Source organism: Gymnodraco acuticeps, unplaced genomic scaffold, assembly GCF_902827175.1.
Source record: "Gymnodraco acuticeps unplaced genomic scaffold, fGymAcu1.1, whole genome shotgun sequence".
Taxonomy (NCBI): Eukaryota; Metazoa; Chordata; class Actinopteri; order Perciformes; family Bathydraconidae; genus Gymnodraco; species Gymnodraco acuticeps.
This window is the reverse complement of record NW_022990920.1, coordinates 1-9108: the sequence shown is the minus strand read 5'-3', so window position 1 is coordinate 9108 and position 9108 is coordinate 1. Positions and strand designations below refer to the sequence as shown.

General features: G+C 43.0%; 1 long non-coding RNA gene across 1 annotated transcript; it reads left to right on the top strand.

Moving 5' to 3' along the window:
- The first annotated feature begins 7363 nt into the window (after nucleotides 1-7363).
- Nucleotides 7364-7970, top strand: LOC117558050. Its single transcript, XR_004570791.1, has 2 exons — nucleotides 7364-7633; nucleotides 7742-7970. It is a non-coding gene; the product is annotated as an uncharacterized LOC117558050 (long non-coding RNA).
- The last annotated feature ends 1138 nt before the right edge of the window (nucleotides 7971-9108 follow it).

Below are 9108 nucleotides of genomic sequence, written 5' to 3'. Positions count from 1 at the left end.
AGAGTGACGCACACAGCTGGAGACCAGGGGACACTAAAGTGTGATGCACACAGCTGGGAGACCAGGGGACACTAAAGAGTGACGCACACAGCTGGGAGACCAGGGGACACTAAAGAGTGACGCACACAGCTGGGAGACCAGGGGACACTAAAGAGTGACGCACACAGCTGGGAGACCGGGGGACACTAAAGAGTGACACACACAGCTGGGAGACCGGGGGACACTAAAGAGTGACGCACACAGCTGGGAGACCAGGGGACACTAAAGAGTGACGCACACAGCTGGGAGACCGGGGGACACTAAAGAGTGACGCACACAGCTGAGAGACCAGGGGACACTAAAAAGTGACGCACACAGCTGAGAGACCAGGGGACACTAAAAAGTGACGCACACAGCTGGGAGACGAGGGGACACTAAAGAGTGACACAAAAATATTATTGAATTATATATAAACAAATGATTTACTTAATTACACCTCCGAAAAGTCTGCAGGTTAACATCCGGCAGGTTCTATGAGCTGGAGAGCCTACTCTACATTTCTATCATTAAACTTTGGGGTCTCAACATGTCCGGGTTCACACTGATGACAAGTAGAATATTTACAATCAATAACAACAAGTCCTCCAACTCATACGGCCAAATAGATCGTTTGTTCAATCGCTTATTACGACCTATAATCACGTTTAAAGTTATCGACCTCTCGTGCTCCCGTTGACTGCAAACGCTCCGGAGAGTCGTATATCACAAATAACCCTCTCTGTAAAATCCTAAATTGTAGGATAGTTTGGCCATTAAATGCTTTTTGATTACATTTCTAGCGAGAAGCGTATATGGTACTTTTAGAATCTACGTCCAGTGGATATGTAGGATCTATAGTTTGATAGATATTACGAAGATGATTTGAGGTCTCGCCAGGAGAACGTGTATATGCGGCAGCGTCCATGTAAAGTTAGCGTTAACCCTCACGGGGTGAAAACAGTACTTCCGGTCTCGAAGTTTTCAAAGTAAAACCGTATTCCCCTCAGTGTCAAATGATGACAGTGATATATCTGCAGTACTCATCCACATTACACAACATTGATTGGGTTAAATGGTGTGCAATGCTTCTGTGCTTTCCCCTTCGATTCTGAGACATATTTCTTTTTTCAGAGGTTTTGATAGGCATCTAACTACCCATAATCCTCAGCTATCGTTGAAGCTCGGTGATTGGATGTTTTAGCCGCAATGCACGCTGGGATATGGTGTTTAATGTGAAATCCGAAAAATGTAATAATAATAATACTTTATTCCGAGTGTTCTTGCTTTTCTCTTTGGAAGTCATAACGGCATTGTAATACACGGTTCGGCTGCATTACATATTACACATCTGCCGTAGTTCTTTATTTATAGAGCCCTGATGAGAAGACTTCTGGACAAACTGGAAGAACTGCCACGGAAACTGAATACGTGACGTGGATCATAAACATATCAACAATTAAACAACATCTTCAATTTCTCTTCACACAATACGACCCGTTCGAGTCCAGTCTTGGAAAGTCTGCCGTGGTTTCATTCCATTTCAAAGAGCTGTTTGATGCTCGGCGTAACCTTGGCGCACTGCCACTCCAACATCCAATCACAGAGCTTGAGGACTAATCACAGGGTTTGTCAAGCAAAGCGGATGTTGTAGTCCCAAACGATTGCTGAGGATTATGGGTAGTGTAGTGTCTTCGGCCATCCTAAACTCCGAAAAAACTATTTGTTTCTCCGAATCGAAGGGGAAAACACAAAAGCAGTGTACTCAATTTAAACCAAATACTGTCGTGTAATCAACAAGGATAAACTGATGTTTTTTAGTGGATGAGTAATGCAGATATCACTGTGGAATACTTCCGGTTTTATTATGAAAACTTTGAAACCGGAAATACTGTTTTCACCCTGTGAGGGTTGACGTTAACTTTATATAGACACTGAGGGGAAAGATACACGTTCTCCTGACGAGACCTCAAATCATCTTCGTAATATCTATCAAACTATAGATCCTACATATCCACTGGACGTACAAAAAGTACAATATACACTTCTTGCTAGAAATCTAATCAAAAAGCATTTTAATGGCCAAACTATCCTAACATTTAGGATTTTCCAGAGAGGGTTAATCGTAATAAGCTGCTGAACAATCGACCTATTTGGTAGTTTTTTGGAGGAGGACAGGCTGATCAATAAACTTTGGGGTCTCAGCATGTCCGGTTTCACACTGATGACAAGTAGAATATTTACAATCAATAACTAAGGAGGTGTGGTGAAAACAGTGTGAGAATGTGCTCTGGTTCTGAGTCTAAAACCCTCTTCTGTCCCCTGCTGTGATGAAGCTTCTCTTCCTCTGGACCTGAACCACACACTGGAGACATAAAGGTCTGCACACGTCTTTGTTGTTTAAGTTCCAGTTGTTCCCACTAGATGGCGCTCAGGAGCAGTGGATTCACCCATGGATGTATTTCACCTCCTGCTGGTGGGACTGTTTACAGGAAATCACGTGACTGCTGGGAACAGTTCCGAACTCAACCAGCAGGGGAGCTGTTGCTCAGACTCAGACTGTGAACTGCGCAGCAGGAAATAAATAGTGCGCTGTCACTCTCAGGGGAAATGAGGGGAGTCCCGGAGAGACAGCGGGGGTTCACCTGAAGAGAGAACAGCATACACATCTACTGATCAATACACATACCTGATCAATACAAATACCTGATCACTACACATACCTGATCAATACACATACCTGATCACTACACATACCTGATCAATACACATACCTGATCAATACACATACCTGATCAATACAAATACCTGATCAATACACATACCTGATCAATACACATACCTGATCAATACACATACCTGATCAATACAAATACCTGATCACTACACATACCTGATCAATACACATACCTGATCAATACATCTACCTGATCAATACACATACCTGATCAATACAAATACCTGATCAATACACATACCTGATCAATACACATCTACTGATCAATACACATACCTGATCAATACACATACCTGATCAATACATATACCTGATCAATACACATACCTGATCAATACACATACCTGATCAATACATATACCTGATCAATACACATCTACTGATCAATACACATACCTGATCAATACACATACCTGATCAATACATATACCTGATCAATACATATGCCTGATCAATACACATACCTGATCAATACACATCTACTGATCAATACACATACCTGATCAGTACACATACCTGATCAATACACATCTACCTGATCAATACAAATACCTGATCAATACACATACCTGATCAATACACATCTACTGATCAATACACATCTACTGATCAATACACATACCTGATCAATACACATACCTGATCAATACACATCTACTGATCAATACACATACCTGATCAATACACATACCTGATCAATACATATACCTGATCAATACACATACCTGATCAATACAAATACCTGATCAATACACATACCTGATCAATACACATACCTGATCAATACAAATACCTGATCAATACACATACCTGATCAATACACATACCTGATCAATACACATCTACAGATCAATACAAATACCTGATCAATACACATACCTGATCAATACACATACCTGATCACTACAAATACCTGATCACTACACATACCTGATCAATACACATCTACTGATCAATACACATACCTGATCAATACAAATACCTGATCAATACACATACATGATCAATACACATACCTGATCAATACACATACCTGATCAATACACATACCTGATCAATACATCTACCTGATCAATACACATACCTGATCAATACACATACCTGATCAATACAAATACCTGATCAATACAAATACCTGATCAATACACATACCTGATCAATACACATACCTGATCAATACAAATACCCGATCAATACACATACCCGATCAATACACATACCTGATCAATACACATACCCGATCAATACAAATACCTGATCAATACACATACCTGATCAATACAAATACCTGATCACTACAAATACCTGATCAATACACATACCTGATCAATACACATACCTGATCAATACACATACCTGATCAATACAAATACCTGATCAATACAAATACCTGATCAATACAAATACCTGATCAATACAAATACCTGATCAATACACATACCTGATCAATACAAATACCTGATCAATACACATCTACTGATCAATACACATACCTGATCAATACACATCTACTGATCAATACAAATACCTGATCAATACACATACCTGATCAATACAAATACCTGATCAATACACATCTACTGATCAATACATATACCTGATCAATACACATACCTGATCAATACAAATACCTGATCAATACACATACCTGATCAATACACATACCTGATCAATACACATACCTGATCAATACACATACCTGATCAATACACATACCTGATCAATACAAATACCTGATCACTACAAATACCTGATCAATACAAATACCTGATCAATACACATACCTGATCAATACACATACCTGATCAATACACATACCTGATCACTACACATACCTGATCAATACAAATACCTGATCAATACACATACCTGATCAATACACATACCTGATCAATACAAATACCTGATCACTACAAATACCTGATCAATACACATACCTGATCAATACACATACCTGATCAATACACATCTACAGATCAATACACATACCTGATCAATACACATAACTGATCAATACACATACCTGATCAATACACATACCTGATCAATACACATACCTGATCAATACACATACCTGATCAATACACATCTACTGATCAATACACATACCTGATCAATACAAATACCTGATCAATACACATACCTGATCAATACACATCTACTGATCAATACAAATACCTGATCAATACGAATACCTGATCAATACACATCTACTGATCAATACAAATACCTGATCAATACAAATACCTGATCAATACACATCTACTGATCAATACACATACCTGATCAATACACATCTACTGATCAATACAAATACCTGATCAATACACATACCTGATCAATACACATACCTGATCAATACAAATACCTGATCCATACACATACCTGATCAATACAAATACCTGATCCATACACATACCTGATCACTACACATACCTGATCAATACACATACCCGATCAATACAAATACCTGATCACTACACATACCTGATCACTACACATACCTGATCAATACACATACCTGATCAATACACATACCTGATCAATACACATACCCGATCAATACAAATACCTGATCAATACACATACCTGATCAATACACATACCTGATCAATACACATACCCGATCAATACACATACCCGATCAATACACATACCTGATCAATACACATACCTGATCACTACAAATACCTGATCACTACAAATACCTGATCAATACACATACCTGATCAATACAAATACCTGATCAATACAAATACCTGATCAATAGAAATATCTGATCAATACACATACCTGATCACTACAAATACCTGATCAATACAAATGCCTGATCAATACAAATACCTGATCAATACACATACCTGATCAATACAAATACCTGATCAATACACATACCTGATCAATACACATCTACTGATCAATACAAATACCTGATCAATACACATACCTGATCAATACAAATACCTGATCAATACACATATACCTGATCAATACACATACCTGATCACTACAAATACCTGATCAATACATATACCTGATCAATACACATACCTGATCAATACAAATACCTGATCAATACACATACCTGATCAATACACATACCTGATCACTACAAATACCTGATCAATACAAATGCCTGATCAATACAAATACCTGATCAATACACATACCTGATCAATACAAATACCTGATCAATACACATCTACTGATCAATACACATACCTGATCAATACACATACCTGATCAATACACATACCTGATCAATACACATACCTGATCAATACACATCTACTGATCAATACACATACCTGATCAATACACATCTACTGATCACTACAAATACCTGATCAATACACATACCTGATCAATACACATACCTGATCAATACATATACCGACGCTGCAAAGCAAAGGAGACGAGGTGAGGAAGCGACGCTGCAAAGCAAAGGAGACGAGGTGAGGAAGCGAGGCTGCAAAGGAGACGAGGCGAGGAAGCGACGCTGCAAAGCAAAGGAGACGAGGCGAGGAAGCGACGCTGCAAAGGAGACGAGGTGAGGAAGCGAGGCTGCAGAGCAAAGGAGACGAGGCGAGGAAGCGACGCTGCAGAGCAAAGGAGTCGAGGCGAGGAAGCGACGCTGCAGAGCAAAGGAGTCGAGGTGAGGAAGCGACGCTGCAGAGCAAAGGAGTCGAGGTGAGGAAGCGACGCTGCAGAGCAAAGGAGTCGAGGTGAGGAAGCGACGCTGCAGAGCAAAGGAGTCGAGGTGAGGAAGCGACGCTGCAGAGCAAAGGAGTCGAGGTGAGGAAGCGACACTGCAGAGCAAAGGAGACGAGGCGAGGAAGCGACGCTGCAAAGCAAAGGAGACGAGGCGAGGAAGCGACGCTGCAAAGGAGACGAGGTGAGGAAGCGAGGCTGCAGAGCAAAGGAGTCGAGGTGAGGAAGCGACGCTGCAAAGCAAAGGAGTCGAGGTGAGGAAGCGACGCTGCAGAGCAAAGGAGACGAGGCGAGGAAGCGACGCTGCAGAGCAAAGGAGTCGAGGCGAGGAAGCGACGCTGCAGAGCAAAGGAGTCGAGGTGAGGAAGCGACGCTGCAGAGCAAAGGAGTCGAGGTGAGGAAGCGACGCTGCAGAGCAAAGGAGTCGAGGTGAGGAAGCGACGCTGCAGAGCAAAGGAGTCGAGGTGAGGAAGCGAAGGTGCAAAGCAAATGAGACGAGGTGAGGAAGCGACGCTGCAAAGGAGTCGAGGTGAGGAAGCGACGCTGCAGAGCAAAGGAGACGAGGTGAGGAAGTGACACTGCAGAGCAAAGGAGTCGAGGTGAGGAAGCGACGCTGCAGAGCAAAGTAGTCGAGGTGAGGAAGCGACGCTGCAGAGCAAAGGAGTCGAGGTGAGGAAGCGACGCTGCAGAGCAAAGGAGTCGAGGTGAGGAAGCGACGCTGCAGAGCAAAGGAGTCGAGGCGAGGAAGCGACGCTGCAGAGCAAAGGAGACGAGGTGAGGAAGCGACGCTGCAGAGCAAAGGAGTGGTTGTGCTGCTGCTGCCTCAGAGTCTCAGGTTACAGGGAAGCTAACCTCAAAGCCTCGCGGACCTCCTGGAAGGAGTCTGTCTGCACGTGTTGCTGTATCTCAGAGACAGGAAACACAACATGAGATATCTGGAGCAGAACAGCTGAGTCACGAGGCAGAAAGGGAAGGAGAGCAGGGACTTTCCAGCTGCTGGAGAACGGGTTAGGCAGAAGCTGCTCGGCACAGAGAAACATGCAATGACCCAAAACAAACACCATCAGTTTATAACCAGGTGAGGAGCGACAGGTTCCTCAGTCAGGGTGCGGAGAGAGAGCTGAGTCACACGGAGAAACACACTTTCTGACAACGGACACGAGCACTTTGGTTTGTTCTGAAGGATCTCATTGCTTCTTTAAATCACACCGTACATTTTACATTTATATTCAATCTGATATTTAATATTCCATTCCTCACATACTTTACTCTCTACAGATCACTCTCTACAGATCACTCTCTCAAACCTCCAGTCTCCATTTTGTGGATTCAAACACCTGTTGACAAAATGGCGATGGATTTGGTCGCTGTGTCACCCGATGATGACATCATGGTTTGGATGTTTCCGGTTGCTGGTGAGATGTGAGCCCGGAGACGCAGGATGTGCCAAACCTCATTTCCTGCTTCCTGTTATCTCAGAAATAAAAACATATTTATGAGCAATATATTTAATAGACGTGAACTTTGATCTGCTTGATTCTCATTGCATTTAGCTGACGCTTTTATCCAAAGAGACTTACAATAAGTGCGTTCGACCAACAAGACACAACCGTGAAGAAAACAGAATCATAAAGTACATCAGGTTTCATAGAGCCAAACATTTCAAGTGCTACTCAACTGGCTTTAGGTAAGCCAGCCCTTTATTAGTATATAAGTGCTTTGTTAATAATTCTATCGCTCGAAGTGGAGTCGAAAGAGATGAGTTTTCAGTCTGGAAGGTGTGTAAGCTTTCTGCTGTCCTGATGTCAATGGGGAGCTCATTCCACCATCTTGGAGCCAGGACAGCAAACCCACGTGTTTCTGCTGATGGGAACTTGGGTCCCCTTCGCAGCGAGGGTGCAACGAGTCGTTTGGCTGATGCAGAGCGGAGTGCACGCGCTGGTGTGTACGGTTTAACCATGTCCTGGATGTAGGAAGGGCCAGATCCATGGTAAGCAAGTACCAGTGTCTTGAAGTGGATTCTAGCAGTTACCGGAAGCCAGTGAAGGCAGCGGAGGAGCGGAGTGGGAACATTTAGGAAGGTTGAAGACCAGACGAGCCGCTGCATTCTGGATGAGCTGCAGAGGTCGGATGGCACATGCAGGTAGACCAGCCAGGAGGGAGTTGCAGTAGTCTAGGCGTGAGATGACGAGAGCCTGGACCAGAACCTGAGTCGCTTTCTGAGTCAGCTGGGGTCGTATCCTCCTGATGTTGTAAAGTGTGTATCTGCAGCAACGGGTTGTAGCAGCTATGTTTGCAGTGAAGGACAGGTTGTTATCTAGGGTCACACCCAGATTCCTTGCAGTCTGAGTCGGGGAAACAACTGAGGTGCCGATGTTGATTGTCAGGTCAAGAGTGGGACAATCTTTTTCCGGAAGGAAGAGCAGCTCAGTCTTGTCAAGGTTGAGCTTGAGGTGGTGAGCAGACATCCACTGAGAGATGTCAGCTAGACAAGCAGAGATGCGTGCGACGACCTGGGTCTCTGAGCGGGGGAAAGGACAGAATTAATTGGGTGTCATCAGCGTAGCAGTGGTAAGAAAAACCATGCGGGCTAATGACTGATCCGAGCGAGTTTGTGTACAAGGAGAAGAGGAGGGGACCAAGAA